Source organism: Pelodiscus sinensis, chromosome 1, assembly GCF_049634645.1.
Source record: "Pelodiscus sinensis isolate JC-2024 chromosome 1, ASM4963464v1, whole genome shotgun sequence".
Lineage (NCBI taxonomy): Eukaryota > Metazoa > Chordata > Testudines > Trionychidae > Pelodiscus > Pelodiscus sinensis.
The window spans coordinates 203,778,280-203,797,901 of NC_134711.1; positions in this window are offsets into that span (position 1 = coordinate 203,778,280).

Below are 19,622 nucleotides of genomic sequence, written 5' to 3' on the forward strand. Positions count from 1 at the left end.
GTAACCAGGTGGAGAGGGCCATGGCTTGAAAGGCTAATTGATGGTAAATCCCAGCTGTGAAGGGGCAGGCTGAGCTTACATAACGATGATCTCCTGTTTGGTGCACCCCAGAGGTTTTGGAGCTGATCAGTATGTAGGGTGAAGAATTGGTGTAATTACCACTGTAAGGCTACATCTACACCGCAGGCTTCTTGTGCAAGAACCCTTTTGTGCAAGAGTTCTTGTGCAAAAGGTCTTCCACAAGAGTGTGTACACACTGCCATATGCTTTTGTGGAAGAGATGTGCTTTTGTGCAAGAGTGTCCATGGCAGTGTGGATGCTTTCTTGTGCAAGAAAGTTCTCATGGCCATTTTAGCCATAGGGCTTCCTTGCACCAGAAACCCCTGTTGCCTGTCTACACTGCCTTCTTGTGGAAGAGCTCTTGCGCAAGAGGGCTTATTCCTCGTGGGGAGAGGAATAACTCTTGCGCAAGAAGCCCTGTTTTCCAATGCTTTACTGTAAATATATTTGCGCAAGAACCCATGTGCAGTGTAGACAGCTGTTCTTGCGCAAAAGGCCTGCAGTGTAGACATAGCCTGAGTGACCTGTAGGAACTGAGACACATACTGTCACATTTATCAAGCCCTGTATGAAAAGAGATATGAGCAAGACACCCTGCAATGCAGAGCCAACATAAAAGAGCTCAAGCAGGCCTGCCAGAATGTGAAGGAGGCGAACTATCAGTGTGATGCTACACCCAAGACGTACAATTTTATAAAGACCTAGAGGCAATCCTGGATGGGGACTCCATGTCTACAGGCAAGGACCTTGAAAATGCTTCTCAAATATGGAAATTGTGTGATAAATTTATCTGTTGCATGGGGGAAATGCTATTGTGGTTCATAATTATGAATTCCATATAATGAGTATAAATAAAATGACACGTGCCCTCAGAAAAACCATAGCATTAGAGTGTTGGAAAGATGTGAAAAGAGGATAGAGGGGGCCAAAAATTAAAATTTAAGAGAAATCCAGCAACTCATGCATCATCTTTGGAATTATTTGGATAAAAACCAGAACTGTCTTTTTTGTCTGAGAGATGTCAGCTATTACAAGTCTTTTTGCATTTGTTAATTATAACAGATGTTTCATTCTTCCATTTGTCTTACCACATCCTGGTAACTGAGCAAATAAAATAGGAGATGTTCTGGGAAAGTAATACAAATTTAAACAGAGGATCTGGTGAACCTTCCCTTCATGTGGGAAAGCTGTAAAACACCAGGTGCAATTTCTTACATTTTGGAAGATAATAGACAAAACAAAAATAAACAAAAGCAAAAGATAAAAATCCTTCCCTCTATTTACTAAGAACTTTAGAATAATTTACCAATTGCAAATTAGAATTGGTTTTATCTGTAAACAAAATAAGGCTTATAAAACCAAATTGATGACCATTTTAAAATATGTTAATAGGTATTTTTCTCTTTGGTTATGTGTGGAAAGCTACATGAGTGTGAGAATGGAATGGAATTTGGCATCAGTTAGTTATTCTAAAACCTCGCCTATGCTGGTAGGTGTATTTCGGGTACATATAGCTACATGCCATATTGAAAAGCAGGCTGAATTATATGCAGACCTCAATGGTTCAGGAGCCAGTTAGTGATCAACATTAGTAAAAAAGCCATAGTATTTTGAACTCATCGTTGCAGTTACTATTTTTAGATATATGTAACCCCTGTTTGCTTGATATGGCACTTTGTCCTCCTTCTAGTAGTAGCTAGGCCAAGCCATGAGTCATGCCCCTGCTACAGCCTTGACTAAAAGTCTTTTAGCTCATGTAATAGAAGGTTGTGCATCAAGCTCCAGAGGTCACAGGTTCAATCTCTATTGCTGACATCCTTATGTGAGTTGATGTCGTATATATACCATATGTAATTCTCATAGCAAAATGACTGGATAAGTACTGTTGTTTTACCAACTACGATTGGTTAATAACAAAGGTAAAGCAGCCAGATTAGTTGTTAAACTGGTTAATACAATAGCAGTGCTTTAATATGTGCTGCAAAAAGCCTCAGGAAACACATTAAAGAGCTAGCTACTTGTGGCTCCCAAGCCACAGTCTAAGGGTATGTCTAGGCTACAGGGTTTTGTCAACAAAAGTGAACTTTTGTTGACAAAATTATGCCTGCGTCTACACTACTGCTGAGTTCTGTCAAAATAACATCGACAGAACTCGGCAGTTTTGTCAACGGGGGTAAACATTCTATGAGGAATAACGCCTTTTGTTGACAGAGTTCTGTCGACAGAAGGCGTTATTGCATCTACACTGTCCTTTGCGTCAACACTCTCATGTTGACAAAGCAGCTTGCTTTGTCGACAAAACTGGCTGTAGTCTAGATGCTCTTTGTCAACAGAAGCTTTGTCGACAGCCTCTGTCGACAAAAGCCTGTAGTCTAGACGTACCCAATGTAGCATTGTGATAGTCAATTGCTATGCGCAGTATGGAAAGATAATGGCAGCAGGGAGGCAGTGGAGACTCTACACTGCTAAAAATGTCAGTGTAGGCCTCAGAAGCATTACTTGGACATCTAGGATATATAGCGTAGTGAATAATCTATAAGTTCCTGGTGTGTTTTTATCTACTCGCCTAAGCAGTGTCTCTCCGTCTGTTATATACTCCTTGTACATAGTAAGCTTCAAGACTGCTACTAGGAATTCAGGCTCCTGTAACTGGCTACAAAGCTTCCATCATAGAAAGATAAACAAAATGCCTTATCTATAAGATCCTATAGTGCATCACCAGGTAAGGCTGTGAAACTCTGATAAGGTATGTTGCACACAACATCACCAAGTGGCAGAAAAATATATAATGGCATCTAGCATTCAATTACACTGTCAACACTGGTTTTTATACTGCTGTTAGGAGGATGTGCAGAAATTTGCTATCCTATGATTGCTTAAATAAAATGTATCTTGTTCGCTCATTTACTGTGACAAAATATCATGTAAAAGTGAGATCATTAATAACTCCTGGAAGCAAAGATTAATTAAAGGAACATGGTAATGGCTGGAAGTTAGCAAGGTTTTGATTTATAATAAGAAATAAAGGAGAATTTCAGAAAGAAAACCTTAAGAAGGTTCACTTTCAAGGGGTGATAACTTTAAAACATAATTTTTAGCTCCCTCGCCATGTTTTTTTCTGTACTATTGAGGAGTTATTGGTGATATTAGACACTTATATTACAAATTGAACCTCTCTGGTCTGGAAATCTCTTCTCCTGCAACACTGGTGATCCAGCAGGACCATGGATGTTGCTGGACCAGAGAGCCCCAGAGGTTGCCAGTGGCTGGGAATTCAGCCGGTCTAGTAGCAGGCAGTCTGCAGGATAAATGGCCTGGGGTCAAGGAGTCCAGGCATCTGGAGCAGAGCCGATGCCTAGGGGTAGGTAGCCCCACTGGCCAGGAGTCCCACTGGCTTGAATGTGGCCAGCCAGGAATGGAACCCCACCAACCAGAGTGGATCAGCTGCCAGGGTCAGGGAGCCCCATCTGCGGGGAGCAAGGCAGTGGCCCAGATTGGAGTCTCACAGTGGGCCATGGGCAGTTCAGAGTCCTGGGAAAGGATGATGTCCAGCTGACAAATAGAGTATTGAGTAGCTCTGTGAAGGACTAAAGCTCAAGCCTGGAAAGAGTACAACTAGTTCAAGCTTCTATTCTTGGTTTGGGAATTGTTTAAACACTCTGGCAAAGATGTTTCTGAGCATGATGGCCCTGAATCAGAGATGGAGCCTGAGAGGAATGGAGGTACACAATGAGCCCAAGACAGGGCTGGGAGGGAAGGCCTGTGGTCAGGCTGAGGAAGGAAGGAACCCAGGGAGGAATCAAGAAACCTGAGTACACAAACCTTGCCTGCTTATTTAATGGTCCTACATACTCATTGGAGGGAGGAGGGGGTTCCAGTGTTGGATACATGATATTGCCCCGTATTACATGATATGGGGTTTTTCCATAGTTCCTCCCAGAGCTGAAGACCAACAAATGTTCCAAGGCTTGTTTCATCAGCCTCCATGTGTCTGGGTCACTAGAGTAGCTCCATTTCCAACTATTAACTTTTGACCTGCCAACACTTGTTCAGAGGCAATTTAAACATCTCCAGGTGAATGGATCCTTGTCCACGCCTGCTGGAAGACGTTTAGCAATGGCAGCGTGCATTTCCATTTTAGCAATGGAAGCATGCATCCAGTGTTTAGAGCTGTATGCGCCCCATTTTCCAGTGGTATAGCTAATGGTGTCTGGGGAGTTGAAAGCAGTTCCGGTGCAGTTAGGAAGCTTTTCCACAATTTCAGGCAGTTAACTGCCATGGTCTGGCCATGCTGTAGATGTCTGTTATCTCTGTCCTGTCTTAATCATTCTTTTTTGGTGGTTACTGCTCTCTTAATAACCAGTAGAGCAAGCCCAGAAAGCATTTGAAGGCAGCCCCCGTTCATTAGTTTTAGATATTCTGTGATGTAGCAGCAGCAGTCATTCAGCACAGAGTCACCTTCTTTGCGTGAGCTGATCTTTCCCACAACAGATGTGTATATTTGGCTGCTGAATAGCAAAGTGGAAATGTTATGGCTCTTAGTGTTGCTAGATTGATTCCCTATTTAGAATCTGCAAGCTTCCTCGGTATGATGTTCTGGTGTAAGACAGAAATGCTGACTGGAGGAATGATCTGAGTAAATTTTAAGGCCTGCCACCTGTAATGGATATAAGTGATGTAATTTATCACTATGTACTCTTGTAAATGTTGTGTAGAATTGTAAATTGCAAGAAAATGTTTGTAAGACCATTAATAAGGGAAAATGGTCCCTTAAAATGTAGTTTTAAATAGACTCCATTTTGGAAAACTACATCTTCCATTTTGTACCTGGAACTTTCCAGATTTGTCTTTTACAATTGGGTATGGCATAGAATGTGCAGGTAGAATATTTGAGTTCAAAACCTGAGCTACCTGTCAGTTAAATTTGCATAAACATGAATATGTATGAGCATTCTTATTAGCCAATCAATTCAAACCACGCTGGAAAAGCATCCTTGCCATGTCCAATCAGTTAAAAACATGTAGATAATGAATATGCATGAAACCACCCTATATAAGTTTGGACCGAACATCAGTTCGTGCTGGTTCCTGGACGTAGCTGGGGCCTGCAGCGTCATGTGTTTCGTCGGGTTAGTAGAGCATCCTAGCCTGGGCTCTTTTCAGAAAGAATACCTTAATGGTATTTTCCATATATAGAATCTTTACTATCTTAATGGTACTAGGTATCCTTGTGGTACCGAACATCTTTATGGTGTTCTAGCCTTCTTCCTTGGGTTACATGACGGAAGGTCATTCCCACCTTTAGTTTAGTATAGTTTAGTTCTTAGAATAGGATAGATCTCCCATGTGTCAGCGACAGGTGCGTCGGTCAACGTAAGGTCGGCCTTCATCGTGTTTGTTCGGCGGGCGCGTCGGAGGAGTGTAGGGTTTTATTTTAGGATTAGAATAAGTTAAGTACAGGGTCTACCATCGCCCGTTCGAGACGCTACCGAAGAGCGTGAAAAGGGCTGACGAGAAAACGATTCATGGAAGACGAATCGCCGGTCGTCGTTCCCAATTCCTGTCTTCGTGGGACTATCCTGCCTCGAATCGCCCGACGAGGGATCGCCTGGTTGTTCCTCGCCCGAGGCTCTAAAACAGCCAAAGGCTTGAGGTCACCAGCTTCTGCGGCTCCACTATCGTCGAAGACTCTGGTAATATTCAAGGATTTGAGGGGACTTCCCCTTCCTATCCTTTAGGTTATTGTAGAACGGGGACTGCCCCCGGGTTAATGTTAAATCGAGATATTGTGTTTTAAAATTTTACTTTGTCAAACAATATAGTCCTGTTGTTATAAAATGTATACCTGGACTTATGTTTTTATTCATTGCGGTTTTGCACTTTACAACGGTGAATAGATACGGTAGAGGTCCAACCTGTTTTACCATCCCTAGAGGATTGGGAAGTGCCGAGCACTTCTTTGAGGATTGCCCTCTTACACCGTTGGCATCCTTGATCTGTTGGTACTTATTAAAAGTATTCACGTAACACTGGGATCTAATTGTGCCTTTTGTCTTCACACTCTTTTTCAAGGCACACATGGAGATCAAGTGTCTCTTCAAGGTAGAAAGGAGTCAAGCAGTAAGCAAGTGATGCCCCGTTCCAATACTGAGTGGTCTATTGTCCTTCCAATTCTGAAGAGAGAAGAGACTCCCTGGTGTTCTGGCTGGGTTCTCACACAATTATAATCTACCTGTAAATTAGCATTTGGGGTACATCTACACTGCTCAGCTATTTCGGGATACTGGAGATATCTCAAAATAGCTACCTCACGTCTACACAAGCCGCCCATTATTTTGAAACATTTTTTCGAAATACAGGCAAGTTATTTCACCATCCCAGTAAACCTCGTTGCATGAGGGAAAAGGGATGCCTTGAAATAGTGTATTATTTTGAAATTTGGTATTGTGTAGACATGCCAAATTTCAAAATAAGATATTTCGAAATAAATTTGAAACAAGATATGCAATTTGCATAGCACAAATTGAGGATTTTATTTCAAGTTTAGGGTGCTGTGTATTTGCACCCAAAGGGAATTAGAGTTATTCTGTCTCCTAAAATTAGTTTCTGAACAGAAGTCAAATATATCTTTGTAACAGATGGTTAAAAGTTTACTGAGTGTGATGATTTGGGAATCTGTCTATAGAATTTAAGAATTCCATGTGAGTTTATGTACACTGTAGCTTCACTGAGCTGCAAACACCATAGTGCTTTTTCTTTCTCTATGATCTGTTTCCATATTGGATCCCCCAAATGATAGCAAAACAGTCATTGATGTCAAACACTTGACCATTGAAATATAATATCTCTAAACATTAGATTGGCTTCCAATCATCAAATTGGTTTAGCAGGGGACAGATTGCCATGGCAACAACATCACGCAGCAGTGGTTTATGCTCACATAGGAAGCTAACCAGTGTGTTAATTCATACAGAACTCAAAGTTACAAATGGGAATATTTATGGGGTCTTTAGGTGTTTTGTCTTTAGCTCAAAAAGAGAGAGTAGAAATCCAGCATATAGGGACTGGTATCTGGCAGTGTAGAAGAATCTGCACGGCCTTCTCTGGCTTGACATAAGTCTGGCTAAGAAGTCCAGGCTCTGTTAAAGTCTGATGCTGGTTAAAACAAGTATGTGGAAATGTGACTTCTTGCCCTCGGTCATTGGGTAAGGCCTGACAGTAAATTGCTAACAAAGTGCTGAAACTGCTAAGTGTGATCATGAATAACAAGCATTGCTAAAATTTCCAGAATTATTACGCGGTGGTTGCAGGAATAGGGGGCAACGTGGTTGGCACACCTTGTGTTTCTCAGAAGTGCTAGCTGCAAAACGGGTAAACAACTTAAGATAATGGTGTAGATTAGGATCCAAATAAATATAGTAAAGTAAAGGGGGCTAGCATATTTGGGATTGCTAGACCAGGGAAGAGTGTATGGCTGGGACAATATGTGTCAATGAGGGGTGTAAGCAACCAAGTCTCACTTTGCTATAAAATGAGCTTTTGCAAACATATGCTTGAGAGGTAGGGAACAGGGTAGACCCACAGATACTGCTCATTGTAACTAGAAGCCAAGGCCCTGTTCATCCAGTCATGCAGTGCAAGACGTCACAATGCATGAGAACCAATGAGACCACGAACCTCCTGTCTGGAGCCCTGTTTGGGCAATGGGTGAATTGTAAATGAATCAAGCTTAATCTATAACAAAATCATGGCTGAAATGTGTTATAACTGTGCTGTGCTTACTTGTCTTGCTTTGTTTATATCTACTATACTGGCTGTAGGATTTGTAAAATTTTATGATGGCTGTAATTGCTTAAGCTTTTTTAATGAATAGGGAAGTTGTTAAGTTTTTCTCTTTCTAGTGTGTTTTGATTTCCCTCAGATTCAAAAATCACTGAACCACATGACAGGCAGACGGTCTTTCCTGCTTCCTGGGCACAGATGGCTCCAAGAGAAGTGGTCAAACAAGTAAGGTGCAAAGGAAGCAAGCAGACCTACGATACAATGTTTTGTCCACCAGCCATCTATTGACCCAAACTCTGGATAGTATAGTAATTGAGGTAAAAGTTGATTGCTTGCCCAGAGTCTGAATCAAGAAAGTACAGATCACAGAATAATTTATGTTTGAAAAACTTAGAATTGCCATGTTGCCTGTTAAACTGTAAAGCTGAAAAGCAGAAACTTCACACTGCTGGGGTGGAGTTCTAGAAGGTGTTTTTAAGTAAGGGAGCAGTGTCTGAAGGGTCATCTTTTGCCCACAGGAGCTAGGCAGCTGAACTGTGGGTTCCAGGACTCAAAGATGACAGATAGCATATCTGCATGCTAAGTGCGTGCCTAGGGACCTTGAGGTTAGGGCAGTGTTTGGATTCTGTTCAGTCTCCAGAATCTGAGAAAGCTCAGCAATGGGCTGTGAGCATGCAGAACTGACATATTCTCAGAAAACCAGAAATTCTGGTACTTTCAGAAAGGACCATCCATGATAACAATGAGTTTTCAAAGATAATTGACAATGGTGCTGCAATCACATAAGCCAATTCTTTCAATATTCTCACCTGCAATAGACTTGGCCCCATGGTCCTGTGCATGTCCAGATTTTCTAAATATCCCAAAATGGCTATTCCACATCTTTTGAGCATGCCCGTTATTTTGAAATACAAAGGGCTTGCTATTCCAACTCCCTGTAAATCTCATTCCATGAGGAGTAAGGGACATATTGGAATAGTGATTTATTTCAAAATAAGTGCTGTGTAAAGAGTGCTAAATTTTGAAATAAGCTATTTCGAAATAACATTGAAATAAGATACACAATTTGTGTAGCTCAAAATGCATATTTTATTTTGACCTACAGTGCAGTGTAGACACACCCTTGGTGAGCAGCAGGTCAAAAGTAGTATGAATCTCGCTGGGGACAACTTCATGGTGTAGGAAACAATGCTCTCCAAAAAACTTCCTGGATTGCTTATGCACTGCTGTATTGTTCTCTCACCAGATGCCAGGATGACTGAAGTCCCTCATGAGAACTTGGGCTTGGTATCTAGAAACCTCTATTAGTTGTCCAAAGAAAGACTCATCTACCTCATTCTCCTGGTCTGGAGGTCAATAGCAGATGCCCAATACGATATCACCTTTGTTGCTGTTGCCTTGAAACTTAACCCAAAGATGCTCAACAAGCTTTTCTCCAATTCCATACTGGATATCTGAGCAATCACAGTGCTCTCTTCTACAGTGCAAATCTTCCACCATTTCTCCCCCACCTAGCGAGGCCAACAGACTTACCCCTGCCCCTGGACAGAAGGCAAGGAGCTGGGGCAAGCCTCCCTCAGGGAATCCTCAGTGCCACATTGAGTGGACTGCTGGTGCTCTGGTAGCAATTTAAAGGGCCTAGGGCTCAGGCTGCTTCTGCTGCCACAGTGGTGCCCAATAGCCCTTCAGGCCCTTCTGAATGTCCAGGCCCCAGGGTAGTTACCCCTCCCATCAGTCGGCCTGCCCCCACCTGTCCTTCTTGAACAGTTTATACCCATGCATGACAGTGCTCCAGTCATGAGAGTTACCCCACCAGGTGTCTGTGATTCCAATCACATTTTTTCCTGTTTGCTTTTCAGACTTCTTCCATTCATCATCCCACACATGTAACGTCACCCTACACTTGCAATTTTTGCCTAGACAAAGATGAGGACTGAACCCAGGGATTAGACTGACGGGGGTGTACTACTGTATACTACTTATCAGACATGTAGGCTGTTTACCAGCATTAGATCTAAGTCCCTGATATTTTGGTGGATTTATACTCCCCACCACTTAAGTTAGGAAGTTAATAAAGTCATGGCCATGTGATTTTTAAAATCCGTTCATGTGTCTGTTTCATTTTCCTGCATGTCCTGATCACAGCAAATGAAAATTTAAGCCCTTAGGTTTCAAAGAAACAAACCACCAAATCACTGATTTTTGCTTGTTGGTAAGACAGTGCTCAGCTCTTCAAGGGTAAATTGGCTAGAGCCACATTAGCCTCTGTCAAATCAAATATGTGGTACTTCAAGGACTAGGTTGAGATTCATGGAACACTTTCATTAAGATGATAACTTTCATTTATTCATAGCAAAAATCTTTTCATCTCCATTATCAGCACTTAGTTGTGCCAAACTTTTAACAGTTTAATGTACATAAAAATTAAAGAACATTAAGGTTGCAATGTCAAGCACTCAAAAGTTAGGAAATGCCATAATTAAGCATGCAGCTTTAATCTGTCCCCCTTGTGCTTATGCATTAGGATATGATTTTTAATTGCATCATATGCTCTTTTATCCACTGAATCCCTGCCTCAGTCAGTGTATGGAATAGATAAAAGTAATTTAATAAGCAACTTGTCAATATTTTCTTTTTTCAGTATATGGCCCAGATCTTATTTATTGTTGACTTTTAAAACTTTACCTGGAGATAGAAAAGCTCATGAGCAAAATAATTTTAAGTTGTTTATTATAATATTTGAGGATTTAACTGATCTTTACAATAGCCCTGTGAGATCACAGGGTGAAGTTATCTTTAATTTATAAAGTAGGAACTGAGACCTACAAATTAAGCTCAATAATATTCACCAAAAAGCTTTTTTTCCCCAGAATATATAGCATTATAAGGCATTTCTGGTGTTTATAGCTTGGATCCAATTGACTTCAGCTGTAGCTGTAACTAACAAAGCAAAAAATCAACTTTTAAGTTCAACCACTGAAAAAGAGGAGTAGCATCTGATTGACCTAAAACAGGAATCTTATCTTTTCTCAGTGTGTTCTCTCTGATTTGTTTTGTTTAATTAAATTCAATTTTGATTAATTTTATCATTTCTGATTTTTTAAAATAAGTTTATAGGAAGTTTTGTATAAGAAAAATCTCCATTTTTATTTTATTTTTTTAATAATTTGTTGGATTTTTGCCGAGAACTTGGGAAAATGGGCATGAATTCAGAATACATTTTGGTGTTACTGAATCTGCATCTTTCACAAAAAAAATAAAAAAGCCCGCACAAATTCATCTAGCTGTGTTCATCAATGCTTGACTTTGTGACTACCCTGTTCTTTAATATATTTTTGTGTGTAATTTCCTAGGTGTAAGAAAACCCTAAAATTAAATCATAATGATATAATTGTAAAGAATCATCAGCTAAGAGCCTGGCTTATAATCAGTTCTGGATTTTAGTTTTGATATTAAAACAGAAAAATGCTGTGCTTTTTTACATATGGAAGGTGCTCAGTTACTTTATTAATCGTTGGCAGCATAAAGCCAGTGCGTGCTTAGATACATCAACCTTTCAGAAGCTTTCAAATAAAGTTCTTAAGCTTCTGTATTCCTCTGACATTATTTCTTGATGAGGGTGTCAAAAAAAACCCAAGCAGCTGCTTTTCTGTAAATTTTCAAATCAAACCAACAAGTCATGTGTTTTGACATGTCACCTGATCAAGTAACATTTGCTTACAGATAACACCTGAAAAACATACATATGTTAACTATATTGTGAAGAAAAAGTAGTCATGTTACAAGTTTTTCCTACAATTTTTTTCACTGGAGCAGTGGAGACCATCTTACCTTAAAGGTTTTCTTTGGAATTGTGTACTTTATTTCATTTTCATGCCTTTCAATGTGTGTTTTTAAATATCCAAGCAACCTGTCAGAACTCAAATTGGGAACCTACTGAAAATAAAATTCATTATAGTCTCTTTAACAGCTGCCCAAACCTACTAAAATAAATCACTATAATAACTGTAGCTGTGATAGGCAGATTTGAAAATAGAATTTATGAGGGGCTGATTTATTAAAATTGAGCCAAAATCCTCCAGTACCTTAGTCTGAATATTCATACACTCTGCCAATGTACTGACTGCAAAATATGTCCAACAACAATTAAAGCAGTATCTGTTTTGCGGAAGGTATGTGAAAGCCAAAATAGCATTGTTTTTAATTTACTGATATATAGCATTTGGGCCCCCATGGTATTTGGTTTCTTTCTTATAAGTAATTAAAATGAATGTTGACTGTTCTCTGTATGAAGTAGTGTTGTAACCATACTGGTCCCAAGATACTTGACAGACAAAGTGGGCGAAGCAATATCTTTTATTGGACAAACTTCTGCTTACACAGAGCTTTGTAGGTCTGGGAAACTAACTCAGTTTGTCACTTCTAAATAAAAGATGGAGCACATTGTTTTGCATAAGCAGTTAACACGTATTTCAGGGACCAATCAAAGTAATACCCCTCTAGTGACTGGAAGGAAAAGGCAAGGGGGAGAAGCAGCAAAGGGCAAGGGTAGGTTGTTAATGGGTTATAGAGAATTATAATAAGTCATAAAATCAATGTCTCCATATAAAACTAGTGTGTATACTCAGGCTGTGATTTTCAGTGTCTGGCAAACTTATGAATTTAAGCTCCTAGGATCATCTTTGGAAAAGTGGTGTGAATGTTTCCTTGAGGAAGAAGACAGATAGACCAGATGAAGAGTGATCACTTTGGCTACGTCTACACGACAAGGTTTTTGCGCAAAAACCTGTGGAGCGTCCACACCTCAAATGAGCTCTTGTGCAATTAAATGGGCAGATAAACGGCAGAACAGAGGGCTTTTTCCACCACAAATAAACCTCCTTTTCTGAGGCATAACTGCTTTTAGCGCTACAGCTATTGCACAAGAAGGCAAGTGTGGACGTTCCAGAGGGGTTTCTTGTGCAAAAAGCACAGGTGGGAAAAAGCACATTCATAGAATGGCCATCAGAGCTTTTTTGTGCAAGAGCATCCATGTAATGTGAATGCTCTCTTGTGAAAAAGCACATGGCTTTTGTGATGTTCTTTGAGGTATGGATGTGCTCTTGCACAAGAAGTTTTTGTGCAAAAACTCCTGTGCAAAAACTCCTGCACAAAAGGCTTCTTGTTCAAGAAGCATGTAGTGTAGACGTAGCCTTTGTGAAAACTGTTTATCTATGTGGTGTTTTTCTCTTTTATCATTCTCCTGTGAGTTCAGCTGACAGTATAGTGATTATTTGGTTTCGCCCACATACTTATTATTGGGGCATTTAGCCCAGGATAAGGTACACTATGTATTGTGATAACAGTGGGTAAAATCCATGGATCTGAAAGAAGATTGTGGGGTGGGAGGTAACCAATGTAGCAGTGGAGATATGGCTGCAGATTTTGTCTCTCTTGCTCTGGTAATGTCTGCTGCTATGTTGAGTTGGCATTCTGGCAAAGCTGGCTCAAGTAACAATATGGCTACGTCTAGACTGGCATGATTTTCCGCAAATGCTTTTAACGGAAAAGTTTTCCGTTAAAAGCATTTGTGGAAAAGAGCATCTAGATTGGCACAGATGCTTTTCTGTCGACAGAAGGTGTTATTGCCTGTAGGATTGCGTCTAGACTACAGGGTTTTGTCGACAAAGCAGCTTGCTTTGTCGACAGAACTGAATGTGTCTAGATGCTCTTTGTCGACAGAAGTTTTGTCGACAGTATCTGTCGACAAAACTTCTGTCGACAAAAGCCTGTAGTCTAGACATACTCAGAGTCTAGTACAGCTATTCTTTTGAACTCACCTTGTGGAGAGAAATCAACTTGTAATATCTGTGGCAGTACAAGTGGTAGCAGTCTTTGGGACTTTTTTGGAGGGGCGTAGGGTGGGGGGAAGAAGGGCTCTAGTCCAGGCCTAGATTAAATACTAGACATAAGAAACTCAAGACTGGGGCCTCCAGATCTGATATCCGGTGCTGTATCTGAGGCTGTCAGTGTAATGTCGTCATGCACAGTCTGTAGCCTATAAATAACCAACTGAGTAGAGATGGTGGGGAATTTTCTGTTGAAATGATTAACAGAAAATGTAATTCTGATTATCAAACTTCTTCTTGGGGAAAATGCAGTGCTGAATCACAGATACATCATGAGAGATCTAACTGGAGGAGAAAAGGGAAACACAAGGAACCCAACCCACAACTCCACGAGGCATCTTAGACAGACCATATTTTAATGAAAAAATGACTTGAAAAGAAACATTTCAACTGGGAATGTCAGTATTTCATTTTGACTGAAAATGTTGACATAATTTTGTGATATTTATTTCTGAACTGAAATTCTTCACAACTTTTACATCAATGAAAAAATAATGACAGTCTGACTTTTCATCCTGAGTCAGGATGAAAAGAAATGTCAAAATTCTATCATTTTACATGGGATAGAATCCAGTGTGGCTTTCTTTCTTCCCTCTCAAATCTAAGATGGAGGTAAGTGACTCCAGGAACTGCAGGCTGCCACATAGGCTAGTCACCATCTCATGGGCAAAACCCAGTTTATTCCAGTCTTGAATAGCGGAAAGAAGACTTATATTGCATGTAGCAGCAATAAGACTTCCAACAGTGGTGATTTGTGATCTACCACAATTTCAAATATTCCATGCTTGAATTTGATATATTCTCATGATGTCACCCTTAGTCGCTATCCCTTTAAACACTAAAAGTCTTGTGTAAGTAGCCCTTGGGCTAAAATCTTGAACAAGAGTGATATGCAATGCAGTCATGTAGAATTAAACAATTTTGCTCTCTTGTCATCTTCAGGTCTCTTTACTAGTGGGTTTCTTTTTCCTCTTTTCCAAATGTACCCCAGGGAAGGCCCTTGAACTAGAAAGATGCTTTACATAGATAAAACTTTTAAAATACTAGCACTTAAAATATGGCCTCAGGACAGTCACTAAATAAGTCTTTAAAAGAAATTCAGTGATGGGAGATATCGGGGGTGGGAGACGGAACAGATCAGCTTCATATGACTTATGGAAAAGCAAAGGCTTTTCTTAAATCAAAGACACACAATAGACACAAAAGAGTATGAAGACAGCTAACTAAATATTGAACAAATTTGTAAGTGTTTGTATACAAATACAAGAATCTAAATACTAAGATGGGTGAAACTTGAATTTGTGGTATTAAATGAATAGAAACCACAGTAACTTGATGGAATGATGATACTTAATGGGACAAGAGAATACCCGCATACAAAATATATATGAATGTCAGAATAAATTACTCTTGAGAGGAAGGGGCACTATATGAGAAGAAAAGCATACAGTCTGTGATGCTAGCAAATCAAAAGGCACCAGTTCATGCCAAAGTCCCAGGATTAACTGAACACTTACAATACATATCTTGAAACCCATCCTGCTTCCTTGTATGTTAGTATTATCAAAATAACATGCCAAATTAATAAGAATGCATTTAGCATTCAGATGTTATGAAATTCTTGTAGGATGCTGTATGTATTGTTCTCACTTATAACCTCTACCGCCCACGGTGTATACATTTACTGAGAGTTGTGAAACTCATCAAATTGATAAGGAAATATCTATTAAGGCAAAGTGCTTGTCCTGTGTACAAGATGTCCCATTGAAAGCATCACAAGGTATTGTGTAGCATCAAAGGTGAGATGCTTTGATTGCACTCTGAATTCCTTCCAGGAAAGAGAGACCTACACATGAGATCTACTTCAGAAAGGGATCTAGGGGTCGTAGTGGACCACAAGCTCAATATGAGTCAATATTGTTATACTGTTGGAAAAACAAAACAAAGAAAGAAACATGATTCCGTGATTTTTCAAAGATGATAACTAAAGGCTCAGATACCTCCTCTATTAACTCCTTGAGTATTCTAGGATGCATTTCATCAGGCCCTGGTGACTTGCACACATCTAACTTTTCTAAGTGAGTTTTAAAAGTGATTTTTATTTGGTGTTTTTTTTCTGATCAGAATTACTTTTAGAACTGAATGAACATTTCCAGTTGAACACTCTTATTTTAGATTTTTCTTTAACTTTTTCTTCTTTTTCTAGCACAGATATTTATATAGCTTTACAGTGCCCACTAGCCATGGGTATGGGCAGTAATTTTTTAAAATGAGCAACTTTTCCCAACACACATAATGCTACTGCATGAAACACAGAAATATCAGCATTTATTATCACCTCTGCCTGTTCTCCAAAAGCTTAGGTGAAAACATGGATCTTAGTAGCATACCTTTGGGTATACATATTGAGAGAGAGAAAGAGAGAGAGATGCTCAGGTAGGCAGGAGAGCTACAGTTTTCTAAACCAAACCTAGCATTTAAAATTCCACCTGGGCACTAATAGGCAGTCAGTCCAGATTCTGATTCTTACCAAGCAGCCGGCTGCACTCTGCACTAGTTGCATTTTTCAGCAATCGCTTCACACAAAATGCAATGGCCTTGCCTAATCCTTAGATGTCAAAAGTCTGAATTACAGTAGCAATGCCTTCCTCCAAAAAAATGAAAAGTTTCATTTTCTGGGTCAGGCACTGATACAAATTATTTTTTCTAATAAAAAATAGTTCTAGCTTATGAAAATGCAAATGGCTCAAAGTGACAAAGATCTGCTATGCATTCTTGAGATGACACATGAAAAAAGGAAATAAGGAAAACTATTATTAACATTTCAAATCACCATACCCAACATTACTGTAAGGAATAAATTTTAATACCCTCACTGGGGCTAGTTCAGATCAGCTGTATAGACAGAATTGAACACATCAGCAGTGGTAGCCATAAATTAATATATCTGGGAAGTGGATGCATTAACATAATTAATAGAATGGGGATAGAGCTATAGGTTATAAAAAAATTATTAAATTGAAATGGAGGGGGAGCATGAGAATGACAAAGATAATGAAAATGTAATGTTTGGTGCACATATTTTCATCACTTATAATAATGCAGAAATTAGTATATAACTCTCATTTTTCTTTTATTATTCTGATCAACACATGGTACTATTATATGAGGGAATTATAGCTAGAGGGTTTTTTTTCCACTGAGCCCATTTTTCACCAGGTACAGTTAAACAATATTTCTAAAGGCAGATCTATAATATCAATTAAGTCAATTTATTTCTGGGGTGTAAAAGAGCCTCCGTCCCCTGGTGACACAAGTTTTGCACTATTCATACCAGTGCTGCTTTAGCAGGAGATGATCTCCTGTTGCTATAGCTTATATTTCCCATTCAAGTGAAGTAATTGTGCTGACAGAGTACTCTCCTGTTGGCACAGGGTATCAGTGCATCGGTGCTGATCTAGCACTGCAGAGTAGACTTGTCCTAACATACCCCAGTACATAGTCATTCCAATGAATAAGACTTCCTTTTAGAAAGAGAAAAAACTTATTAAATTTATTAAATTAAAGAATTTCTTGCTCATGCACTAGAGAAAAAGTCATCCCATTCCTTAACCAGGAGACATTCAATAGCAACTGCAGCAACTGTATTTATCATTTCATTTCCAACAAGTATCCAGTTGCTTTCCCCTTGTAACAATCTTTTTTCCATTTGTCTCTGGAGATTTGGAGACAAGTGAATGAGGTCAGATAAAATGAATATAGACATGAGCTTCCACTTTAACTAATCCTCAGTTAACCCTTCTATGGATTTCTGAAAAGAGTTCAGTTACTCTCTTTTTCCATTTCTTCTCTGACTGTTCATTCCCAAGGTTAGGGTCTAATAACTAAATCTGCTTCAAATCTGAGGTTCTGAGTATATGCCCTGTAATTCCATAGAGTGGAGGTTTCTCAGCTACTTACAAGAAATGCTAAGAACGTTTTATATCAGAGTCTTAGGACCAACTGAGGAAATACCAAAATACACTAAACAAATCTATACTACAGTGCTATAGTGGGACAGCTGCATCAGTGCAACTACATAGCTGTAGCCCCACCTGGAGAATATGCACTGTGCTGAAGGGAGAATGCTCTCCTGTTGGCATAATTTCTCTACCTCTGTGACAGGTGGAAGCTATGTTTTTGGGGTAGCATTTCCTGTTAACATAGCGTCAGTGTAGACAGCAATTAAGTCACTAACTTATTTTGTTCAAGGGGATGGCTTTTTCACACATATGAGTGATGTAAGTTACATTGACTCTCATTTGTTTCCACCTGAATTAGAACCGAGACATACTAGAAATTGGGATTGGACCCCCAACACTTAGGCTACATCTAAATTACAACCAGTACTTTCTAAAAAGCCAAGCTGTTTTTTTGAAAGAAAGCACCCAGGTAGCCTGGCTGCTCTCTTTCTAAAAAGCACAGTTTGCATTACATAGCGCCTTTTTTCGAAAGAGCACTTTTGAAAAAAGGCATTATTCCTTGTAAAACGAGGTTTTCCGAAGTCAGAAAAATCTGCCTCGTTCTTTCGATTTACTTTCAAAAGAATGCAGCAGCAGTCTAAACACAGGGGTTTTTTTTAAAAAAAAGGCTACTTTAAAAAAAAACCCTGTATTCTAGAAACACCATAATTGTGTATCCCAAAATGTGCTTTTCCCCACCTAAACTTGGAGTCTGGAACCCTCTCTACTGTTTTTCCTCTGGGTGAAGAAAGAGGGCATTAGGATTGTCTGTCATCTCATCGCTTCCTGTCTTGGGGAGAGTGGCACGATATCACTTTTAATCACCCGTTCTGGTTCTTGGAAGCTAGACTTTCCCCCTCTTTAAGAGCTACTGCTCTTCATACAAAGAAGAAGGCGTCTGCTCTTCATAGTGAGGGCTAGAGTAGTTCTCATACCACTTTATCTTCTATTTCCTCCTCCTTTTTTTCTCCATGCACCCCCTATCTTTTTCTACATGTGGAACTAATGACCATCAGAGGTCAAGTGTAACAGCATATCAACAAAATTTCTCTTGCTGTGTTCACAGGCTTTAAATTTGCACTTTGGCAATTATTTTGTTTGGCACACAGGAAAAAATAATATACTTAATATCTGATACTAAGAACAATATTTTAATATGGCAGGTTTGCAAATAAGTAGCTGAGGATATTGATATTGAAAATAGTTGCAAGGCCTTAATTGAAATGTATAATGTGAGATTACAGAGAAAATTCTAACTGTGTTTTATGTTCTTGTGTTCATCAAAGCCATAGTCTGTGGATGTCAGGCCATAGAACAAAGCAAATTTGTTTCAGAAGGCTTTTCACTGAAGCTTTTAAACACATTTTGTATGTCAGCGAGGCAGTTTTCTGCATGTTAACAAAGAAGCAAATAGTGCACTCTAATAACAGATGCAAATTATACCCTTATTTCAGCTGTTTGTTTTGATTGTCTGAGACAGACAGGTAAGTGATTTCCCACCCCACCAATTAGGCAGTTTCATTGGACATCACAAGAGACTTTTTTTAGGAGGGATTTGGGATGATTTTGGTAACGTTATTATTGTTGATGAATATAGTAAATCTCTAATTAGAATTCTCTCAAGCTCAGCCTCAGAGTTGCCAAAGTTTAATATCCATTAGCATGGGTGACCCTTCCAGATGCTCATGTTATCATACTAGCCCATGCGGTTTCTTGAAATGCAAAAGGGCAGACATGTTCTCAGTGTAGAGTTTGCATCAGGACCCATCTTTTGGTTTTGGCATTCTAGTTAGGTTGGTTAGATTTCAGGAAAAATCTTTCTAATTCTCCCTTGCTGAAGGTGAAGACTGTTATTTCTTGTTTTTCTTCAGTGGACATGGAGATTGATCAC